Here is a 23,156-nt window from a genome sequence, read left to right on the forward strand (position 1 = left end):
CAGAGAACTGCAGCACGGGGACATAGCCGAGTTGGTCAGGTTGAGTGGTGATGAGTTTGCTATTTGGATGAATAAAGAAAGTCAAAAGTGTGAAAGATAAAAAACAAAAGGAGGAAGTGTGAAAAGTGAATGGGCCAAATTGAGGTGCATATGAAGACGTATGCTTTCTTCCAATTCATTAAATCGGGCTAATATGAATCAGGTGAATTGAGTTCTGCTTTTGGAAACTGGGTTAAGAAGGGGTGCACCGTTCCTGGAGGTACTGCAATACCAGGTCAATGCGTGGAGTGGACAGAGCAAGCTCTTTTTCCATCTCCCTGTTCTAAAAATCCATTTAATATATGGTCCCCAGATAGGGGACGTATCAGATATTAAACTGATAAGAACAGATTTTTGATTTAATGAAGCTTTCCAAAGCACCGCAAAAATGCATGACCGAAGTCACACCAAAAACAGTGCAAAGGCTAGGATTCATGTGGACCCCTCCGTGAGAAGAGGATCCCCAAAAATCAACCCCGTCCCTCCGAGCCAGAAGGCCACAGCGAGGGTCAGGGATCTTCGGTGCTCCCCCAAGCCGAAGCCTGGTTGAGCCTTGTTGTTGCTCCCAGCGTCCACCGAGGCATCTTACCCAAGTGGAGTAGGGAGCTACTAGTCGTTGGTTTCGCAGCCGAGACTGCCCGGACCGTCAACCGGTGTTGGTTTCTCAGCCCAAGGCTGACCGGACCTCCAACCGGGTGTTGGTTTCTCAGCCCAAGGCTGACCGGACCTCCAACCGGGTGTTGGTTTCTCAGCCCAAGGCTAACCGGACCTCCAACCGGGTGTTGGTTTCTCAGCCAAAGCTGACCCGGACCTCCAACCGGGTGTTGGTTTCTCAGCCCAAAGCTGACCGGACCTCCGACCGGGATTATAAAAATTTCCCTTCTTAGCCAGAAGGCCAGGATAGGGCAATATGCTTGGAAAGTATGAATAGGCAAGGCGCGGCGTGCGACAGAGTCTGAGGCTTACCAGGGTCCCAACCTAGCAAGTTCAGACTCCCTCCAGGGTGTCCATTCCTGGGGCACATTGCACCATAACCCCCACACTTACTCAGTCTAATAGCCTCAATCCTGGTAGGGCCATGGTTTCCTCTAGATGGATATACTATCCTCCCAAAGTACTAACAAGCGCAACCTTCCAGTGTGCATTGCATCATTGTACTAAGGTGGCCGGAGCCTTAAACCACCTTTTCGAACGATACTACACTTGATCTTAGCCAAAAGGCCGAGAAGCGATAACCAGAATTGGTTTGGGCCTCGAGTGGCACCCTGGCCTATGCCGGACACATCTTAGGGAGAGAGAGCGAGAGGGAGACAAACCCACGCCTACACAAGACATTTTGTCACCCAAGCCAACCCTTGAAAAGGCTGCTTTGCAGAGCCAAAACAAGAAGAATGGTGCGTTTTGCAGCCGCCGCCCACTGCAATGAATCTGAATAACTCCTCCTTTAGGGCGCAAGCAACTCCCCTCCCCCTTGCAGTCTTTCCAATTCACGATACAAAAAGACGGACAGGACAGGTTGCCTGACTTTCCGTCACTGCCACCCTTTGCCATCCTTACCCGTAGAAAGCCCTTTCATCATCCCCAAACCCTAATCTTTTCCCTTTCCTTCCCAGCCCCCAAACCCTGCCCTCTGTACCTTTCTCACCACCCGCTTCCCTTCTCCTGTCATCCCCCTACCACCCGGGAAAAAAAGAGATTGCCCCCTCCTTCCACTAGCCCACCCTCCCACCCAAAGAACAACTTCTTCTGCGCAGCTTGTTTTCTAGGCAGCAGCGCTATTGTGATGTCATCGGGGGGCATTGTGACAAGCCGCCAGTGTTCCGTCTCTTCATGTTGTGCACAGTTCAAACGGAAAATACATCAACAGGCAGACTACAGAAAAGCTTACTATCAAAGGTTAGAGGGGGGCTTTCTCAGAGGGCTTTTTACAGTTTTTCTATTCCCAATTAGCCGTTTAAGTGTACTTATTGAAAGTAGTAATTCTTTCATAGGCCGCCCTTTCTTAGTATTTGACGTTCCTTATATTGCGGTATGAGGCTTCGCAGTAGGTTGCAAACATTCATCACCCATGACTGTCCCCAATTGAGCTCAGAAGCTCAATGTCTATCATGACCTCTCTTTTAGAATGTCCAAGAGCAAGCAAACTATTCCTCCAGGAGAGGGCGCCAACAGACTACTAAAGAGATCATCATTACTCAAAGAAAACCCCAAAAACCAATGCATGATAGGAATAAACAGGTAACTTTCTTTGGAGTGGAAGCGGAGAGATCGCACCAGATGCCAATTCTAGATGTTATCACACCTGTGGTCACTGCAGCAGCAGGTGAATCCACTTTGTCCAAAAGGGATCTATTCCATTCAATTGCAAATGATCTAGATAAGACAGAGAACTGCAGCACGGGGACATAGCCGAGTTGGTCAGGTTGAGTGGTGATGAGTTTGCTATTTGGATGAATAAAGAAAGTCAAAAGTGTGAAAGATAAAAAACAAAAGGAGGAAGTGTGAAAAGTGAATGGGCCAAATTGAGGTGCATATGAAGACGTATGCTTTCTTCCAATTCATTAAATCGGGCTAATATGAATCAGGTGAATTGAGTTCTGCTTTTGGAAACTGGGTTAAGAAGGGGTGCACCGTTCCTGGAGGTACTGCAATACCAGGTCAATGCGTGGAGTGGACAGAGCAAGCTCTTTTTCCATCTCCCTGTTCTAAAAATCCATTTAATATATGGTCCCCAGATAGGGGACGTATCAGATATTAAACTGATAAGAACAGATACTACACTTGATCTTAGCCAAAAGGCCGAGAAGCGATAACCAGAATTGGTTTGGGCCTCGAGTGGCACCCTGGCCTATGCCGGACACATCTTAGGGAGAGAGAGCGAGAGGGAGACAAACCCACGCCTACACAAGACATTTTGTCACCCAAGCCAACCCTTGAAAAGGCTGCTTTGCAGAGCCAAAACAAGAAGAATGGTGCGTTTTGCAGCCGCCGCCCACTGCAATGAATCTGAATAACTCCTCCTTTAGGGCGCAAGCAACTCCCCTCCCCCTTGCAGTCTTTCCAATTCACGATACAAAAAGACGGACAGGACAGGTTGCCTGACTTTCCGTCACTGCCACCCTTTGCCATCCTTACCCGTAGAAAGCCCTTTCATCATCCCCAAACCCTAATCTTTTCCCTTTCCTTCCCAGCCCCCAAACCCTGCCCTCTGTACCTTTCTCACCACCCGCTTCCCTTCTCCTGTCATCCCCCTACCACCCGGGAAAAAAAGAGATTGCCCCCTCCTTCCACTAGCCCACCCTCCCACCCAAAGAACAACTTCTTCTGCGCAGCTTGTTTTCTAGGCAGCAGCGCTATTGTGATGTCATCGGGGGGCATTGTGACAAGCCGCCAGTGTTCCGTCTCTTCATGTTGTGCACAGTTCAAACGGAAAATACATCAACAGGCAGACTACAGAAAAGCTTACTATCAAAGGTTAGAGGGGGGCTTTCTCAGAGGGCTTTTTACAGTTTTTCTATTCCCAATTAGCCGTTTAAGTGTACTTATTGAAAGTAGTAATTCTTTCATAGGCCGCCCTTTCTTAGTATTTGACGTTCCTTATATTGCGGTATGAGGCTTCGCAGTAGGTTGCAAACATTCATCACCCATGACTGTCCCCAATTGAGCTCAGAAGCTCAATGTCTATCATGACCTCTCTTTTAGAATGTCCAAGAGCAAGCAAACTATTCCTCCAGGAGAGGGCGCCAACAGACTACTAAAGAGATCATCATTACTCAAAGAAAACCCCAAAAACCAATGCATGATAGGAATAAACAGGTAACTTTCTTTGGAGTGGAAGCGGAGAGATCGCACCAGATGCCAATTCTAGATGTTATCACACCTGTGGTCACTGCAGCAGCAGGTGAATCCACTTTGTCCAAAAGGGATCTATTCCATTCAATTGCAAATGATCTAGATAAGACAGAGAACTGCAGCACGGGGACATAGCCGAGTTGGTCAGGTTGAGTGGTGATGAGTTTGCTATTTGGATGAATAAAGAAAGTCAAAAGTGTGAAAGATAAAAAACAAAAGGAGGAAGTGTGAAAAGTGAATGGGCCAAATTGAGGTGCATATGAAGACGTATGCTTTCTTCCAATTCATTAAATCGGGCTAATATGAATCAGGTGAATTGAGTTCTGCTTTTGGAAACTGGGTTAAGAAGGGGTGCACCGTTCCTGGAGGTACTGCAATACCAGGTCAATGCGTGGAGTGGACAGAGCAAGCTCTTTTTCCATCTCCCTGTTCTAAAAATCCATTTAATATATGGTCCCCAGATAGGGGACGTATCAGATATTAAACTGATAAGAACAGATACTACACTTGATCTTAGCCAAAAGGCCGAGAAGCGATAACCAGAATTGGTTTGGGCCTCGAGTGGCACCCTGGCCTATGCCGGACACATCTTAGGGAGAGAGAGCGAGAGGGAGACAAACCCACGCCTACACAAGACATTTTGTCACCCAAGCCAACCCTTGAAAAGGCTGCTTTGCAGAGCCAAAACAAGAAGAATGGTGCGTTTTGCAGCCGCCGCCCACTGCAATGAATCTGAATAACTCCTCCTTTAGGGCGCAAGCAACTCCCCTCCCCCTTGCAGTCTTTCCAATTCACGATACAAAAAGACGGACAGGACAGGTTGCCTGACTTTCCGTCACTGCCACCCTTTGCCATCCTTACCCGTAGAAAGCCCTTTCATCATCCCCAAACCCTAATCTTTTCCCTTTCCTTCCCAGCCCCCAAACCCTGCCCTCTGTACCTTTCTCACCACCCGCTTCCCTTCTCCTGTCATCCCCCTACCACCCGGGAAAAAAAGAGATTGCCCCCTCCTTCCACTAGCCCACCCTCCCACCCAAAGAACAACTTCTTCTGCGCAGCTTGTTTTCTAGGCAGCAGCGCTATTGTGATGTCATCGGGGGGCATTGTGACAAGCCGCCAGTGTTCCGTCTCTTCATGTTGTGCACAGTTCAAACGGAAAATACATCAACAGGCAGACTACAGAAAAGCTTACTATCAAAGGTTAGAGGGGGGCTTTCTCAGAGGGCTTTTTACAGTTTTTCTATTCCCAATTAGCCGTTTAAGTGTACTTATTGAAAGTAGTAATTCTTTCATAGGCCGCCCTTTCTTAGTATTTGACGTTCCTTATATTGCGGTATGAGGCTTCGCAGTAGGTTGCAAACATTCATCACCCATGACTGTCCCCAATTGAGCTCAGAAGCTCAATGTCTATCATGACCTCTCTTTTAGAATGTCCAAGAGCAAGCAAACTATTCCTCCAGGAGAGGGCGCCAACAGACTACTAAAGAGATCATCATTACTCAAAGAAAACCCCAAAAACCAATGCATGATAGGAATAAACAGGTAACTTTCTTTGGAGTGGAAGCGGAGAGATCGCACCAGATGCCAATTCTAGATGTTATCACACCTGTGGTCACTGCAGCAGCAGGTGAATCCACTTTGTCCAAAAGGGATCTATTCCATTCAATTGCAAATGATCTAGATAAGACAGAGAACTGCAGCACGGGGACATAGCCGAGTTGGTCAGGTTGAGTGGTGATGAGTTTGCTATTTGGATGAATAAAGAAAGTCAAAAGTGTGAAAGATAAAAAACAAAAGGAGGAAGTGTGAAAAGTGAATGGGCCAAATTGAGGTGCATATGAAGACGTATGCTTTCTTCCAATTCATTAAATCGGGCTAATATGAATCAGGTGAATTGAGTTCTGCTTTTGGAAACTGGGTTAAGAAGGGGTGCACCGTTCCTGGAGGTACTGCAATACCAGGTCAATGCGTGGAGTGGACAGAGCAAGCTCTTTTTCCATCTCCCTGTTCTAAAAATCCATTTAATATATGGTCCCCAGATAGGGGACGTATCAGATATTAAACTGATAAGAACAGATACTACACTTGATCTTAGCCAAAAGGCCGAGAAGCGATAACCAGAATTGGTTTGGGCCTCGAGTGGCACCCTGGCCTATGCCGGACACATCTTAGGGAGAGAGAGCGAGAGGGAGACAAACCCACGCCTACACAAGACATTTTGTCACCCAAGCCAACCCTTGAAAAGGCTGCTTTGCAGAGCCAAAACAAGAAGAATGGTGCGTTTTGCAGCCGCCGCCCACTGCAATGAATCTGAATAACTCCTCCTTTAGGGCGCAAGCAACTCCCCTCCCCCTTGCAGTCTTTCCAATTCATGATACAAAAAGACGGACAGGACAGGTTGCCTGACTTTCCGTCACTGCCACCCTTTGCCATCCTTACCCGTAGAAAGCCCTTTCATCATCCCCAAACCCTAATCTTTTCCCTTTCCTTCCCAGCCCCCAAACCCTGCCCTCTGTACCTTTCTCACCACCCGCTTCCCTTCTCCTGTCATCCCCCTACCACCCGGGAAAAAAAGAGATTGCCCCCTCCTTCCACTAGCCCACCCTCCCACCCAAAGAACAACTTCTTCTGCGCAGCTTGTTTTCTAGGCAGCAGCGCTATTGTGATGTCATCGGGGGGCATTGTGACAAGCCGCCAGTGTTCCGTCTCTTCATGTTGTGCACAGTTCAAACGGAAAATACATCAACAGGCAGACTACAGAAAAGCTTACTATCAAAGGTTAGAGGGGGGCTTTCTCAGAGGGCTTTTTACAGTTTTTCTATTCCCAATTAGCCGTTTAAGTGTACTTATTGAAAGTAGTAATTCTTTCATAGGCCGCCCTTTCTTAGTATTTGACGTTCCTTATATTGCGGTATGAGGCTTCGCAGTAGGTTGCAAACATTCATCACCCATGACTGTCCCCAATTGAGCTCAGAAGCTCAATGTCTATCATGACCTCTCTTTTAGAATGTCCAAGAGCAAGCAAACTATTCCTCCAGGAGAGGGCGCCAACAGACTACTAAAGAGATCATCATTACTCAAAGAAAACCCCAAAAACCAATGCATGATAGGAATAAACAGGTAACTTTCTTTGGAGTGGAAGCGGAGAGATCGCACCAGATGCCAATTCTAGATGTTATCACACCTGTGGTCACTGCAGCAGCAGGTGAATCCACTTTGTCCAAAAGGGATCTATTCCATTCAATTGCAAATGATCTAGATAAGACAGAGAACTGCAGCACGGGGACATAGCCGAGTTGGTCAGGTTGAGTGGTGATGAGTTTGCTATTTGGATGAATAAAGAAAGTCAAAAGTGTGAAAGATAAAAAACAAAAGGAGGAAGTGTGAAAAGTGAATGGGCCAAATTGAGGTGCATATGAAGACGTATGCTTTCTTCCAATTCATTAAATCGGGCTAATATGAATCAGGTGAATTGAGTTCTGCTTTTGGAAACTGGGTTAAGAAGGGGTGCACCGTTCCTGGAGGTACTGCAATACCAGGTCAATGCGTGGAGTGGACAGAGCAAGCTCTTTTTCCATCTCCCTGTTCTAAAAATCCATTTAATATATGGTCCCCAGATAGGGGACGTATCAGATATTAAACTGATAAGAACAGATACTACACTTGATCTTAGCCAAAAGGCCGAGAAGCGATAACCAGAATTGGTTTGGGCCTCGAGTGGCACCCTGGCCTATGCCGGACACATCTTAGGGAGAGAGAGCGAGAGGGAGACAAACCCACGCCTACACAAGACATTTTGTCACCCAAGCCAACCCTTGAAAAGGCTGCTTTGCAGAGCCAAAACAAGAAGAATGGTGCGTTTTGCAGCCGCCGCCCACTGCAATGAATCTGAATAACTCCTCCTTTAGGGCGCAAGCAACTCCCCTCCCCCTTGCAGTCTTTCCAATTCACGATACAAAAAGACGGACAGGACAGGTTGCCTGACTTTCCGTCACTGCCACCCTTTGCCATCCTTACCCGTAGAAAGCCCTTTCATCATCCCCAAACCCTAATCTTTTCCCTTTCCTTCCCAGCCCCCAAACCCTGCCCTCTGTACCTTTCTCACCACCCGCTTCCCTTCTCCTGTCATCCCCCTACCACCCGGGAAAAAAAGAGATTGCCCCCTCCTTCCACTAGCCCACCCTCCCACCCAAAGAACAACTTCTTCTGCGCAGCTTGTTTTCTAGGCAGCAGCGCTATTGTGATGTCATCGGGGGGCATTGTGACAAGCCGCCAGTGTTCCGTCTCTTCATGTTGTGCACAGTTCAAACGGAAAATACATCAACAGGCAGACTACAGAAAAGCTTACTATCAAAGGTTAGAGGGGGGCTTTCTCAGAGGGCTTTTTACAGTTTTTCTATTCCCAATTAGCCGTTTAAGTGTACTTATTGAAAGTAGTAATTCTTTCATAGGCCGCCCTTTCTTAGTATTTGACGTTCCTTATATTGCGGTATGAGGCTTCGCAGTAGGTTGCAAACATTCATCACCCATGACTGTCCCCAATTGAGCTCAGAAGCTCAATGTCTATCATGACCTCTCTTTTAGAATGTCCAAGAGCAAGCAAACTATTCCTCCAGGAGAGGGCGCCAACAGACTACTAAAGAGATCATCATTACTCAAAGAAAACCCCAAAAACCAATGCATGATAGGAATAAACAGGTAACTTTCTTTGGAGTGGAAGCGGAGAGATCGCACCAGATGCCAATTCTAGATGTTATCACACCTGTGGTCACTGCAGCAGCAGGTGAATCCACTTTGTCCAAAAGGGATCTATTCCATTCAATTGCAAATGATCTAGATAAGACAGAGAACTGCAGCACGGGGACATAGCCGAGTTGGTCAGGTTGAGTGGTGATGAGTTTGCTATTTGGATGAATAAAGAAAGTCAAAAGTGTGAAAGATAAAAAACAAAAGGAGGAAGTGTGAAAAGTGAATGGGCCAAATTGAGGTGCATATGAAGACGTATGCTTTCTTCCAATTCATTAAATCGGGCTAATATGAATCAGGTGAATTGAGTTCTGCTTTTGGAAACTGGGTTAAGAAGGGGTGCACCGTTCCTGGAGGTACTGCAATACCAGGTCAATGCGTGGAGTGGACAGAGCAAGCTCTTTTTCCATCTCCCTGTTCTAAAAATCCATTTAATATATGGTCCCCAGATAGGGGACGTATCAGATATTAAACTGATAAGAACAGATACTACACTTGATCTTAGCCAAAAGGCCGAGAAGCGATAACCAGAATTGGTTTGGGCCTCGAGTGGCACCCTGGCCTATGCCGGACACATCTTAGGGAGAGAGAGCGAGAGGGAGACAAACCCACGCCTACACAAGACATTTTGTCACCCAAGCCAACCCTTGAAAAGGCTGCTTTGCAGAGCCAAAACAAGAAGAATGGTGCGTTTTGCAGCCGCCGCCCACTGCAATGAATCTGAATAACTCCTCCTTTAGGGCGCAAGCAACTCCCCTCCCCCTTGCAGTCTTTCCAATTCACGATACAAAAAGACGGACAGGACAGGTTGCCTGACTTTCCGTCACTGCCACCCTTTGCCATCCTTACCCGTAGAAAGCCCTTTCATCATCCCCAAACCCTAATCTTTTCCCTTTCCTTCCCAGCCCCCAAACCCTGCCCTCTGTACCTTTCTCACCACCCGCTTCCCTTCTCCTGTCATCCCCCTACCACCCGGGAAAAAAAGAGATTGCCCCCTCCTTCCACTAGCCCACCCTCCCACCCAAAGAACAACTTCTTCTGCGCAGCTTGTTTTCTAGGCAGCAGCGCTATTGTGATGTCATCGGGGGGCATTGTGACAAGCCGCCAGTGTTCCGTCTCTTCATGTTGTGCACAGTTCAAACGGAAAATACATCAACAGGCAGACTACAGAAAAGCTTACTATCAAAGGTTAGAGGGGGGCTTTCTCAGAGGGCTTTTTACAGTTTTTCTATTCCCAATTAGCCGTTTAAGTGTACTTATTGAAAGTAGTAATTCTTTCATAGGCCGCCCTTTCTTAGTATTTGACGTTCCTTATATTGCGGTATGAGGCTTCGCAGTAGGTTGCAAACATTCATCACCCATGACTGTCCCCAATTGAGCTCAGAAGCTCAATGTCTATCATGACCTCTCTTTTAGAATGTCCAAGAGCAAGCAAACTATTCCTCCAGGAGAGGGCGCCAACAGACTACTAAAGAGATCATCATTACTCAAAGAAAACCCCAAAAACCAATGCATGATAGGAATAAACAGGTAACTTTCTTTGGAGTGGAAGCGGAGAGATCGCACCAGATGCCAATTCTAGATGTTATCACACCTGTGGTCACTGCAGCAGCAGGTGAATCCACTTTGTCCAAAAGGGATCTATTCCATTCAATTGCAAATGATCTAGATAAGACAGAGAACTGCAGCACGGGGACATAGCCGAGTTGGTCAGGTTGAGTGGTGATGAGTTTGCTATTTGGATGAATAAAGAAAGTCAAAAGTGTGAAAGATAAAAAACAAAAGGAGGAAGTGTGAAAAGTGAATGGGCCAAATTGAGGTGCATATGAAGACGTATGCTTTCTTCCAATTCATTAAATCGGGCTAATATGAATCAGGTGAATTGAGTTCTGCTTTTGGAAACTGGGTTAAGAAGGGGTGCACCGTTCCTGGAGGTACTGCAATACCAGGTCAATGCGTGGAGTGGACAGAGCAAGCTCTTTTTCCATCTCCCTGTTCTAAAAATCCATTTAATATATGGTCCCCAGATAGGGGACGTATCAGATATTAAACTGATAAGAACAGATACTACACTTGATCTTAGCCAAAAGGCCGAGAAGCGATAACCAGAATTGGTTTGGGCCTCGAGTGGCACCCTGGCCTATGCCGGACACATCTTAGGGAGAGAGAGCGAGAGGGAGACAAACCCACGCCTACACAAGACATTTTGTCACCCAAGCCAACCCTTGAAAAGGCTGCTTTGCAGAGCCAAAACAAGAAGAATGGTGCGTTTTGCAGCCGCCGCCCACTGCAATGAATCTGAATAACTCCTCCTTTAGGGCGCAAGCAACTCCCCTCCCCCTTGCAGTCTTTCCAATTCACGATACAAAAAGACGGACAGGACAGGTTGCCTGACTTTCCGTCACTGCCACCCTTTGCCATCCTTACCCGTAGAAAGCCCTTTCATCATCCCCAAACCCTAATCTTTTCCCTTTCCTTCCCAGCCCCCAAACCCTGCCCTCTGTACCTTTCTCACCACCCGCTTCCCTTCTCCTGTCATCCCCCTACCACCCGGGAAAAAAAGAGATTGCCCCCTCCTTCCACTAGCCCACCCTCCCACCCAAAGAACAACTTCTTCTGCGCAGCTTGTTTTCTAGGCAGCAGCGCTATTGTGATGTCATCGGGGGGCATTGTGACAAGCCGCCAGTGTTCCGTCTCTTCATGTTGTGCACAGTTCAAACGGAAAATACATCAACAGGCAGACTACAGAAAAGCTTACTATCAAAGGTTAGAGGGGGGCTTTCTCAGAGGGCTTTTTACAGTTTTTCTATTCCCAATTAGCCGTTTAAGTGTACTTATTGAAAGTAGTAATTCTTTCATAGGCCGCCCTTTCTTAGTATTTGACGTTCCTTATATTGCGGTATGAGGCTTCGCAGTAGGTTGCAAACATTCATCACCCATGACTGTCCCCAATTGAGCTCAGAAGCTCAATGTCTATCATGACCTCTCTTTTAGAATGTCCAAGAGCAAGCAAACTATTCCTCCAGGAGAGGGCGCCAACAGACTACTAAAGAGATCATCATTACTCAAAGAAAACCCCAAAAACCAATGCATGATAGGAATAAACAGGTAACTTTCTTTGGAGTGGAAGCGGAGAGATCGCACCAGATGCCAATTCTAGATGTTATCACACCTGTGGTCACTGCAGCAGCAGGTGAATCCACTTTGTCCAAAAGGGATCTATTCCATTCAATTGCAAATGATCTAGATAAGACAGAGAACTGCAGCACGGGGACATAGCCGAGTTGGTCAGGTTGAGTGGTGATGAGTTTGCTATTTGGATGAATAAAGAAAGTCAAAAGTGTGAAAGATAAAAAACAAAAGGAGGAAGTGTGAAAAGTGAATGGGCCAAATTGAGGTGCATATGAAGACGTATGCTTTCTTCCAATTCATTAAATCGGGCTAATATGAATCAGGTGAATTGAGTTCTGCTTTTGGAAACTGGGTTAAGAAGGGGTGCACCGTTCCTGGAGGTACTGCAATACCAGGTCAATGCGTGGAGTGGACAGAGCAAGCTCTTTTTCCATCTCCCTGTTCTAAAAATCCATTTAATATATGGTCCCCAGATAGGGGACGTATCAGATATTAAACTGATAAGAACAGATACTACACTTGATCTTAGCCAAAAGGCCGAGAAGCGATAACCAGAATTGGTTTGGGCCTCGAGTGGCACCCTGGCCTATGCCGGACACATCTTAGGGAGAGAGAGCGAGAGGGAGACAAACCCACGCCTACACAAGACATTTTGTCACCCAAGCCAACCCTTGAAAAGGCTGCTTTGCAGAGCCAAAACAAGAAGAATGGTGCGTTTTGCAGCCGCCGCCCACTGCAATGAATCTGAATAACTCCTCCTTTAGGGCGCAAGCAACTCCCCTCCCCCTTGCAGTCTTTCCAATTCACGATACAAAAAGACGGACAGGACAGGTTGCCTGACTTTCCGTCACTGCCACCCTTTGCCATCCTTACCCGTAGAAAGCCCTTTCATCATCCCCAAACCCTAATCTTTTCCCTTTCCTTCCCAGCCCCCAAACCCTGCCCTCTGTACCTTTCTCACCACCCGCTTCCCTTCTCCTGTCATCCCCCTACCACCCGGGAAAAAAAGAGATTGCCCCCTCCTTCCACTAGCCCACCCTCCCACCCAAAGAACAACTTCTTCTGCGCAGCTTGTTTTCTAGGCAGCAGCGCTATTGTGATGTCATCGGGGGGCATTGTGACAAGCCGCCAGTGTTCCGTCTCTTCATGTTGTGCACAGTTCAAACGGAAAATACATCAACAGGCAGACTACAGAAAAGCTTACTATCAAAGGTTAGAGGGGGGCTTTCTCAGAGGGCTTTTTACAGTTTTTCTATTCCCAATTAGCCGTTTAAGTGTACTTATTGAAAGTAGTAATTCTTTCATAGGCCGCCCTTTCTTAGTATTTGACGTTCCTTATATTGCGGTATGAGGCTTCGCAGTAGGTTGCAAACATTCATCACCCATGACTGTCCCCAATTGAGCTCAGAAGCTCAATGTCTATCATGACCTCTCTTTTAGAATGTCCAAGAGCAAGCAAACTATTCCTCCAGGAGAGGGCGCCAACAGACTACTAAAGAGATCATCATTACTCAAAGAAAACCCCAAAAACCAATGCATGATAGGAATAAACAGGTAACTTTCTTTGGAGTGGAAGCGGAGAGATCGCACCAGATGCCAATTCTAGATGTTATCACACCTGTGGTCACTGCAGCAGCAGGTGAATCCACTTTGTCCAAAAGGGATCTATTCCATTCAATTGCAAATGATCTAGATAAGACAGAGAACTGCAGCACGGGGACATAGCCGAGTTGGTCAGGTTGAGTGGTGATGAGTTTGCTATTTGGATGAATAAAGAAAGTCAAAAGTGTGAAAGATAAAAAACAAAAGGAGGAAGTGTGAAAAGTGAATGGGCCAAATTGAGGTGCATATGAAGACGTATGCTTTCTTCCAATTCATTAAATCGGGCTAATATGAATCAGGTGAATTGAGTTCTGCTTTTGGAAACTGGGTTAAGAAGGGGTGCACCGTTCCTGGAGGTACTGCAATACCAGGTCAATGCGTGGAGTGGACAGAGCAAGCTCTTTTTCCATCTCCCTGTTCTAAAAATCCATTTAATATATGGTCCCCAGATAGGGGACGTATCAGATATTAAACTGATAAGAACAGATACTACACTTGATCTTAGCCAAAAGGCCGAGAAGCGATAACCAGAATTGGTTTGGGCCTCGAGTGGCACCCTGGCCTATGCCGGACACATCTTAGGGAGAGAGAGCGAGAGGGAGACAAACCCACGCCTACACAAGACATTTTGTCACCCAAGCCAACCCTTGAAAAGGCTGCTTTGCAGAGCCAAAACAAGAAGAATGGTGCGTTTTGCAGCCGCCGCCCACTGCAATGAATCTGAATAACTCCTCCTTTAGGGCGCAAGCAACTCCCCTCCCCCTTGCAGTCTTTCCAATTCACGATACAAAAAGACGGACAGGACAGGTTGCCTGACTTTCCGTCACTGCCACCCTTTGCCATCCTTACCCGTAGAAAGCCCTTTCATCATCCCCAAACCCTAATCTTTTCCCTTTCCTTCCCAGCCCCCAAACCCTGCCCTCTGTACCTTTCTCACCACCCGCTTCCCTTCTCCTGTCATCCCCCTACCACCCGGGAAAAAAAGAGATTGCCCCCTCCTTCCACTAGCCCACCCTCCCACCCAAAGAACAACTTCTTCTGCGCAGCTTGTTTTCTAGGCAGCAGCGCTATTGTGATGTCATCGGGGGGCATTGTGACAAGCCGCCAGTGTTCCGTCTCTTCATGTTGTGCACAGTTCAAACGGAAAATACATCAACAGGCAGACTACAGAAAAGCTTACTATCAAAGGTTAGAGGGGGGCTTTCTCAGAGGGCTTTTTACAGTTTTTCTATTCCCAATTAGCCGTTTAAGTGTACTTATTGAAAGTAGTAATTCTTTCATAGGCCGCCCTTTCTTAGTATTTGACGTTCCTTATATTGCGGTATGAGGCTTCGCAGTAGGTTGCAAACATTCATCACCCATGACTGTCCCCAATTGAGCTCAGAAGCTCAATGTCTATCATGACCTCTCTTTTAGAATGTCCAAGAGCAAGCAAACTATTCCTCCAGGAGAGGGCGCCAACAGACTACTAAAGAGATCATCATTACTCAAAGAAAACCCCAAAAACCAATGCATGATAGGAATAAACAGGTAACTTTCTTTGGAGTGGAAGCGGAGAGATCGCACCAGATGCCAATTCTAGATGTTATCACACCTGTGGTCACTGCAGCAGCAGGTGAATCCACTTTGTCCAAAAGGGATCTATTCCATTCAATTGCAAATGATCTAGATAAGACAGAGAACTGCAGCACGGGGACATAGCCGAGTTGGTCAGGTTGAGTGGTGATGAGTTTGCTATTTGGATGAATAAAGAAAGTCAAAAGTGTGAAAGATAAAAAACAAAAGGAGGAAGTGTGAAAAGTGAATGGGCCAAATTGAGGTGCATATGAAGACGTATGCTTTCTTCCAATTCATTAAATCGGGCTAATATGAATCAGGTGAATTGAGTTCTGCTTTTGGAAACTGGGTTAAGAAGGGGTGCACCGTTCCTGGAGGTACTGCAATACCAGGTCAATGCGTGGAGTGGACAGAGCAAGCTCTTTTTCCATCTCCCTGTTCTAAAAATCCATTTAATATATGGTCCCCAGATAGGGGACGTATCAGATATTAAACTGATAAGAACAGATACTACACTTGATCTTAGCCAAAAGGCCGAGAAGCGATAACCAGAATTGGTTTGGGCCTCGAGTGGCACCCTGGCCTATGCCGGACACATCTTAGGGAGAGAGAGCGAGAGGGAGACAAACCCACGCCTACACAAGACATTTTGTCACCCAAGCCAACCCTTGAAAAGGCTGCTTTGCAGAGCCAAAACAAGAAGAATGGTGCGTTTTGCAGCCGCCGCCCACTGCAATGAATCTGAATAACTCCTCCTTTAGGGCGCAAGCAACTCCCCTCCCCCTTGCAGTCTTTCCAATTCACGATACAAAAAGACGGACAGGACAGGTTGCCTGACTTTCCGTCACTGCCACCCTTTGCCATCCTTACCCGTAGAAAGCCCTTTCATCATCCCCAAACCCTAATCTTTTCCCTTTCCTTCCCAGCCCCCAAACCCTGCCCTCTGTACCTTTCTCACCACCCGCTTCCCTTCTCCTGTCATCCCCCTACCACCCGGGAAAAAAAGAGATTGCCCCCTCCTTCCACTAGCCCACCCTCCCACCCAAAGAACAACTTCTTCTGCGCAGCTTGTTTTCTAGGCAGCAGCGCTATTGTGATGTCATCGGGGGGCATTGTGACAAGCCGCCAGTGTTCCGTCTCTTCATGTTGTGCACAGTTCAAACGGAAAATACATCAACAGGCAGACTACAGAAAAGCTTACTATCAAAGGTTAGAGGGGGGCTTTCTCAGAGGGCTTTTTACAGTTTTTCTATTCCCAATTAGCCGTTTAAGTGTACTTATTGAAAGTAGTAATTCTTTCATAGGCCGCCCTTTCTTAGTATTTGACGTTCCTTATATTGCGGTATGAGGCTTCGCAGTAGGTTGCAAACATTCATCACCCATGACTGTCCCCAATTGAGCTCAGAAGCTCAATGTCTATCATGACCTCTCTTTTAGAATGTCCAAGAGCAAGCAAACTATTCCTCCAGGAGAGGGCGCCAACAGACTACTAAAGAGATCATCATTACTCAAAGAAAACCCCAAAAACCAATGCATGATAGGAATAAACAGGTAACTTTCTTTGGAGTGGAAGCGGAGAGATCGCACCAGATGCCAATTCTAGATGTTATCACACCTGTGGTCACTGCAGCAGCAGGTGAATCCACTTTGTCCAAAAGGGATCTATTCCATTCAATTGCAAATGATCTAGATAAGACAGAGAACTGCAGCACGGGGACATAGCCGAGTTGGTCAGGTTGAGTGGTGATGAGTTTGCTATTTGGATGAATAAAGAAAGTCAAAAGTGTGAAAGATAAAAAACAAAAGGAGGAAGTGTGAAAAGTGAATGGGCCAAATTGAGGTGCATATGAAGACGTATGCTTTCTTCCAATTCATTAAATCGGGCTAATATGAATCAGGTGAATTGAGTTCTGCTTTTGGAAACTGGGTTAAGAAGGGGTGCACCGTTCCTGGAGGTACTGCAATACCAGGTCAATGCGTGGAGTGGACAGAGCAAGCTCTTTTTCCATCTCCCTGTTCTAAAAATCCATTTAATATATGGTCCCCAGATAGGGGACGTATCAGATATTAAACTGATAAGAACAGATACTACACTTGATCTTAGCCAAAAGGCCGAGAAGCGATAACCAGAATTGGTTTGGGCCTCGAGTGGCACCCTGGCCTATGCCGGACACATCTTAGGGAGAGAGAGCGAGAGGGAGACAAACCCACGCCTACACAAGACATTTTGTCACCCAAGCCAACCCTTGAAAAGGCTGCTTTGCAGAGCCAAAACAAGAAGAATGGTGCGTTTTGCAGCCGCCGCCCACTGCAATGAATCTGAATAACTCCTCCTTTAGGGCGCAAGCAACTCCCCTCCCCCTTGCAGTCTTTCCAATTCACGATACAAAAAGACGGACAGGACAGGTTGCCTGACTTTCCGTCACTGCCACCCTTTGCCATCCTTACCCGTAGAAAGCCCTTTCATCATCCCCAAACCCTAATCTTTTCCCTTTCCTTCCCAGCCCCCAAACCCTGCCCTCTGTACCTTTCTCACCACCCGCTTCCCTTCTCCTGTCATCCCCCTACCACCCGGGAAAAAAAGAGATTGCCCCCTCCTTCCACTAGCCCACCCTCCCACCCAAAGAACAACTTCTTCTGCGCAGCTTGTTTTCTAGGCAGCAGCGCTATTGTGATGTCATCGGGGGGCATTGTGACAAGCCGCCAGTGTTCCGTCTCTTCATGTTGTGCACAGTTCAAACGGAAAATACATCAACAGGCAGACTACAGAAAAGCTTACTATCAAAGGTTAGAGGGGGGCTTTCTCAGAGGGCTTTTTACAGTTTTTCTATTCCCAATTAGCCGTTTAAGTGTACTTATTGAAAGTAGTAATTCTTTCATAGGCCGCCCTTTCTTAGTATTTGACGTTCCTTATATTGCGGTATGAGGCTTCGCAGTAGGTTGCAAACATTCATCACCCATGACTGTCCCCAATTGAGCTCAGAAGCTCAATGTCTATCATGACCTCTCTTTTAGAATGTCCAAGAGCAAGCAAACTATTCCTCCAGGAGAGGGCGCCAACAGACTACTAAAGAGATCATCATTACTCAAAGAAAACCCCAAAAACCAATGCATGATAGGAATAAACAGGTAACTTTCTTTGGAGTGGAAGCGGAGAGATCGCACCAGATGCCAATTCTAGATGTTATCACACCTGTGGTCACTGCAGCAGCAGGTGAATCCACTTTGTCCAAAAGGGATCTATTCCATTCAATTGCAAATGATCTAGATAAGACAGAGAACTGCAGCACGGGGACATAGCCGAGTTGGTCAGGTTGAGTGGTGATGAGTTTGCTATTTGGATGAATAAAGAAAGTCAAAAGTGTGAAAGATAAAAAACAAAAGGAGGAAGTGTGAAAAGTGAATGGGCCAAATTGAGGTGCATATGAAGACGTATGCTTTCTTCCAATTCATTAAATCGGGCTAATATGAATCAGGTGAATTGAGTTCTGCTTTTGGAAACTGGGTTAAGAAGGGGTGCACCGTTCCTGGAGGTACTGCAATACCAGGTCAATGCGTGGAGTGGACAGAGCAAGCTCTTTTTCCATCTCCCTGTTCTAAAAATCCATTTAATATATGGTCCCCAGATAGGGGACGTATCAGATATTAAACTGATAAGAACAGATACTACACTTGATCTTAGCCAAAAGGCCGAGAAGCGATAACCAGAATTGGTTTGGGCCTCGAGTGGCACCCTGGCCTATGCCGGACACATCTTAGGGAGAGAGAGCGAGAGGGAGACAAACCCACGCCTACACAAGACATTTTGTCACCCAAGCCAACCCTTGAAAAGGCTGCTTTGCAGAGCCAAAACAAGAAGAATGGTGCGTTTTGCAGCCGCCGCCCACTGCAATGAATCTGAATAACTCCTCCTTTAGGGCGCAAGCAACTCCCCTCCCCCTTGCAGTCTTTCCAATTCACGATACAAAAAGACGGACAGGACAGGTTGCCTGACTTTCCGTCACTCGCCACCCTTTGCCATCCTTACCCGTAGAAAGCCCTTTCATCATCCCCAAACCCTAATCTTTTCCCTTTCCTTCCCAGCCCCCAAACCCTGCCCTCTGTACCTTTCTCACCACCCGCTTCCCTTCTCCTGTCATCCCCCTACCACCCGGGAAAAAAAGAGATTGCCCCCTCCTTCCACTAGCCCACCCTCCCACCCAAAGAACAACTTCTTCTGCGCAGCTTGTTTTCTAGGCAGCAGCGCTATTGTGATGTCATCGGGGGGCATTGTGACAAGCCGCCAGTGTTCCGTCTCTTCATGTTGTGCACAGTTCAAACGGAAAATACATCAACAGGCAGACTACAGAAAAGCTTACTATCAAAGGTTAGAGGGGGGCTTTCTCAGAGGGCTTTTTACAGTTTTTCTATTCCCAATTAGCCGTTTAAGTGTACTTATTGAAAGTAGTAATTCTTTCATAGGCCGCCCTTTCTTAGTATTTGACGTTCCTTATATTGCGGTATGAGGCTTCGCAGTAGGTTGCAAACATTCATCACCCATGACTGTCCCCAATTGAGCTCAGAAGCTCAATGTCTATCATGACCTCTCTTTTAGAATGTCCAAGAGCAAGCAAACTATTCCTCCAGGAGAGGGCGCCAACAGACTACTAAAGAGATCATCATTACTCAAAGAAAACCCCAAAAACCAATGCATGATAGGAATAAACAGGTAACTTTCTTTGGAGTGGAAGCGGAGAGATCGCACCAGATGCCAATTCTAGATGTTATCACACCTGTGGTCACTGCAGCAGCAGGTGAATCCACTTTGTCCAAAAGGGATCTATTCCATTCAATTGCAAATGATCTAGATAAGACAGAGAACTGCAGCACGGGGACATAGCCGAGTTGGTCAGGTTGAGTGGTGATGAGTTTGCTATTTGGATGAATAAAGAAAGTCAAAAGTGTGAAAGATAAAAAACAAAAGGAGGAAGTGTGAAAAGTGAATGGGCCAAATTGAGGTGCATATGAAGACGTATGCTTTCTTCCAATTCATTAAATCGGGCTAATATGAATCAGGTGAATTGAGTTCTGCTTTTGGAAACTGGGTTAAGAAGGGGTGCACCGTTCCTGGAGGTACTGCAATACCAGGTCAATGCGTGGAGTGGACAGAGCAAGCTCTTTTTCCATCTCCCTGTTCTAAAAATCCATTTAATATATGGTCCCCAGATAGGGGACGTATCAGATATTAAACTGATAAGAACAGATACTACACTTGATCTTAGCCAAAAGGCCGAGAAGCGATAACCAGAATTGGTTTGGGCCTCGAGTGGCACCCTGGCCTATGCCGGACACATCTTAGGGAGAGAGAGCGAGAGGGAGACAAACCCACGCCTACACAAGACATTTTGTCACCCAAGCCAACCCTTGAAAAGGCTGCTTTGCAGAGCCAAAACAAGAAGAATGGTGCGTTTTGCAGCCGCCGCCCACTGCAATGAATCTGAATAACTCCTCCTTTAGGGCGCAAGCAACTCCCCTCCCCCTTGCAGTCTTTCCAATTCACGATACAAAAAGACGGACAGGACAGGTTGCCTGACTTTCCGTCACTGCCACCCTTTGCCATCCTTACCCGTAGAAAGCCCTTTCATCATCCCCAAACCCTAATCTTTTCCCTTTCCTTCCCAGCCCCCAAACCCTGCCCTCTGTACCTTTCTCACCACCCGCTTCCCTTCTCCTGTCATCCCCCTACCACCCGGGAAAAAAAGAGATTGCCCCCTCCTTCCACTAGCCCACCCTCCCACCCAAAGAACAACTTCTTCTGCGCAGCTTGTTTTCTAGGCAGCAGCGCTATTGTGATGTCATCGGGGGGCATTGTGACAAGCCGCCAGTGTTCCGTCTCTTCATGTTGTGCACAGTTCAAACGGAAAATACATCAACAGGCAGACTACAGAAAAGCTTACTATCAAAGGTTAGAGGGGGGCTTTCTCAGAGGGCTTTTTACAGTTTTTCTATTCCCAATTAGCCGTTTAAGTGTACTTATTGAAAGTAGTAATTCTTTCATAGGCCGCCCTTTCTTAGTATTTGACGTTCCTTATATTGCGGTATGAGGCTTCGCAGTAGGTTGCAAACATTCATCACCCATGACTGTCCCCAATTGAGCTCAGAAGCTCAATGTCTATCATGACCTCTCTTTTAGAATGTCCAAGAGCAAGCAAACTATTCCTCCAGGAGAGGGCGCCAACAGACTACTAAAGAGATCATCATTACTCAAAGAAAACCCCAAAAACCAATGCATGATAGGAATAAACAGGTAACTTTCTTTGGAGTGGAAGCGGAGAGATCGCACCAGATGCCAATTCTAGATGTTATCACACCTGTGGTCACTGCAGCAGCAGGTGAATCCACTTTGTCCAAAAGGGATCTATTCCATTCAATTGCAAATGATCTAGATAAGACAGAGAACTGCAGCACGGGGACATAGCCGAGTTGGTCAGGTTGAGTGGTGATGAGTTTGCTATTTGGATGAATAAAGAAAGTCAAAAGTGTGAAAGATAAAAAACAAAAGGAGGAAGTGTGAAAAGTGAATGGGCCAAATTGAGGTGCATATGAAGACGTATGCTTTCTTCCAATTCATTAAATCGGGCTAATATGAATCAGGTGAATTGAGTTCTGCTTTTGGAAACTGGGTTAAGAAGGGGTGCACCGTTCCTGGAGGTACTGCAATACCAGGTCAATGCGTGGAGTGGACAGAGCAAGCTCTTTTTCCATCTCCCTGTTCTAAAAATCCATTTAATATATGGTCCCCAGATAGGGGACGTATCAGATATTAAACTGATAAGAACAGATACTACACTTGATCTTAGCCAAAAGGCCGAGAAGCGATAACCAGAATTGGTTTGGGCCTCGAGTGGCACCCTGGCCTATGCCGGACACATCTTAGGGAGAGAGAGCGAGAGGGAGACAAACCCACGCCTACACAAGACATTTTGTCACCCAAGCCAACCCTTGAAAAGGCTGCTTTGCAGAGCCAAAACAAGAAGAATGGTGCGTTTTGCAGCCGCCGCCCACTGCAATGAATCTGAATAACTCCTCCTTTAGGGCGCAAGCAACTCCCCTCCCCCTTGCAGTCTTTCCAATTCACGATACAAAAAGACGGACAGGACAGGTTGCCTGACTTTCCGTCACTGCCACCCTTTGCCATCCTTACCCGTAGAAAGCCCTTTCATCATCCCCAAACCCTAATCTTTTCCCTTTCCTTCCCAGCCCCCAAACCCTGCCCTCTGTACCTTTCTCACCACCCGCTTCCCTTCTCCTGTCATCCCCCTACCACCCGGGAAAAAAAGAGATTGCCCCCTCCTTCCACTAGCCCACCCTCCCACCCAAAGAACAACTTCTTCTGCGCAGCTTGTTTTCTAGGCAGCAGCGCTATTGTGATGTCATCGGGGGGCATTGTGACAAGCCGCCAGTGTTCCGTCTCTTCATGTTGTGCACAGTTCAAACGGAAAATACATCAACAGGCAGACTACAGAAAAGCTTACTATCAAAGGTTAGAGGGGGGCTTTCTCAGAGGGCTTTTTACAGTTTTTCTATTCCCAATTAGCCGTTTAAGTGTACTTATTGAAAGTAGTAATTCTTTCATAGGCCGCCCTTTCTTAGTATTTGACGTTCCTTATATTGCGGTATGAGGCTTCGCAGTAGGTTGCAAACATTCATCACCCATGACTGTCCCCAATTGAGCTCAGAAGCTCAATGTCTATCATGACCTCTCTTTTAGAATGTCCAAGAGCAAGCAAACTATTCCTCCAGGAGAGGGCGCCAACAGACTACTAAAGAGATCATCATTACTCAAAGAAAACCCCAAAAACCAATGCATGATAGGAATAAACAGGTAACTTTCTTTGGAGTGGAAGCGGAGAGATCGCACCAGATGCCAATTCTAGATGTTATCACACCTGTGGTCACTGCAGCAGCAGGTGAATCCACTTTGTCCAAAAGGGATCTATTCCATTCAATTGCAAATGATCTAGATAAGACAGAGAACTGCAGCACGGGGACATAGCCGAGTTGGTCAGGTTGAGTGGTGATGAGTTTGCTATTTGGATGAATAAAGAAAGTCAAAAGTGTGAAAGATAAAAAACAAAAGGAGGAAGTGTGAAAAGTGAATGGGCCAAATTGAGGTGCATATGAAGACGTATGCTTTCTTCCAATTCATTAAATCGGGCTAATATGAATCAGGTGAATTGAGTTCTGCT

General features: G+C 46.6%; 14 non-coding genes and 1 pseudogene across 14 annotated transcripts; all 15 read right to left on the minus strand.

Moving 5' to 3' along the window:
- Positions 1-237: 237 nt before the first annotated feature.
- LOC142270443 (U2 spliceosomal RNA) lies at positions 238-433 on the minus strand. Its single transcript, XR_012735742.1, has one exon. It is a non-coding gene; the product is annotated as a U2 spliceosomal RNA (small nuclear RNA).
- A 697-nt stretch (positions 434-1,130) lies between these two features.
- Positions 1,131-1,272, minus strand: LOC142270396 (U2 spliceosomal RNA; annotated as a pseudogene).
- Positions 1,273-2,659: 1,387 nt separating this feature from the next.
- LOC142270408 (U2 spliceosomal RNA) lies at positions 2,660-2,850 on the minus strand. Its single transcript, XR_012735711.1, has one exon. It is a non-coding gene; the product is annotated as a U2 spliceosomal RNA (small nuclear RNA).
- A 1,387-nt stretch (positions 2,851-4,237) lies between these two features.
- LOC142270420 (U2 spliceosomal RNA) lies at positions 4,238-4,428 on the minus strand. The gene has a single exon (XR_012735722.1). It is a non-coding gene; the product is annotated as a U2 spliceosomal RNA (small nuclear RNA).
- A 1,387-nt stretch (positions 4,429-5,815) lies between these two features.
- Positions 5,816-6,006, minus strand: LOC142270432 (U2 spliceosomal RNA). The gene has a single exon (XR_012735733.1). It is a non-coding gene; the product is annotated as a U2 spliceosomal RNA (small nuclear RNA).
- Positions 6,007-7,393: 1,387 nt separating this feature from the next.
- Positions 7,394-7,584, minus strand: LOC142270444 (U2 spliceosomal RNA). Its single transcript, XR_012735743.1, has one exon. It is a non-coding gene; the product is annotated as a U2 spliceosomal RNA (small nuclear RNA).
- A 1,387-nt stretch (positions 7,585-8,971) lies between these two features.
- Positions 8,972-9,162, minus strand: LOC142270397 (U2 spliceosomal RNA). The gene has a single exon (XR_012735701.1). It is a non-coding gene; the product is annotated as a U2 spliceosomal RNA (small nuclear RNA).
- Positions 9,163-10,549: 1,387 nt separating this feature from the next.
- On the minus strand, positions 10,550-10,740 carry LOC142270398 (U2 spliceosomal RNA). Its single transcript, XR_012735702.1, has one exon. It is a non-coding gene; the product is annotated as a U2 spliceosomal RNA (small nuclear RNA).
- A 1,387-nt stretch (positions 10,741-12,127) lies between these two features.
- LOC142270399 (U2 spliceosomal RNA) lies at positions 12,128-12,318 on the minus strand. Its single transcript, XR_012735703.1, has one exon. It is a non-coding gene; the product is annotated as a U2 spliceosomal RNA (small nuclear RNA).
- Positions 12,319-13,705: 1,387 nt separating this feature from the next.
- Positions 13,706-13,896, minus strand: LOC142270400 (U2 spliceosomal RNA). The gene has a single exon (XR_012735704.1). It is a non-coding gene; the product is annotated as a U2 spliceosomal RNA (small nuclear RNA).
- A 1,387-nt stretch (positions 13,897-15,283) lies between these two features.
- On the minus strand, positions 15,284-15,474 carry LOC142270401 (U2 spliceosomal RNA). The gene has a single exon (XR_012735705.1). It is a non-coding gene; the product is annotated as a U2 spliceosomal RNA (small nuclear RNA).
- Positions 15,475-16,861: 1,387 nt separating this feature from the next.
- On the minus strand, positions 16,862-17,052 carry LOC142270402 (U2 spliceosomal RNA). The gene has a single exon (XR_012735706.1). It is a non-coding gene; the product is annotated as a U2 spliceosomal RNA (small nuclear RNA).
- Positions 17,053-18,439: 1,387 nt separating this feature from the next.
- On the minus strand, positions 18,440-18,630 carry LOC142270403 (U2 spliceosomal RNA). The gene has a single exon (XR_012735707.1). It is a non-coding gene; the product is annotated as a U2 spliceosomal RNA (small nuclear RNA).
- Positions 18,631-20,018: 1,388 nt separating this feature from the next.
- On the minus strand, positions 20,019-20,209 carry LOC142270405 (U2 spliceosomal RNA). Its single transcript, XR_012735708.1, has one exon. It is a non-coding gene; the product is annotated as a U2 spliceosomal RNA (small nuclear RNA).
- A 1,387-nt stretch (positions 20,210-21,596) lies between these two features.
- Positions 21,597-21,787, minus strand: LOC142270406 (U2 spliceosomal RNA). Its single transcript, XR_012735709.1, has one exon. It is a non-coding gene; the product is annotated as a U2 spliceosomal RNA (small nuclear RNA).
- Positions 21,788-23,156: the final 1,369 nt, after the last annotated feature.

The sequence above is a fragment of the Anomaloglossus baeobatrachus genome, unplaced genomic scaffold (assembly GCF_048569485.1).
Source record: "Anomaloglossus baeobatrachus isolate aAnoBae1 unplaced genomic scaffold, aAnoBae1.hap1 Scaffold_3270, whole genome shotgun sequence".
NCBI classification, from domain to species: domain Eukaryota; kingdom Metazoa; phylum Chordata; class Amphibia; order Anura; family Aromobatidae; genus Anomaloglossus; species Anomaloglossus baeobatrachus.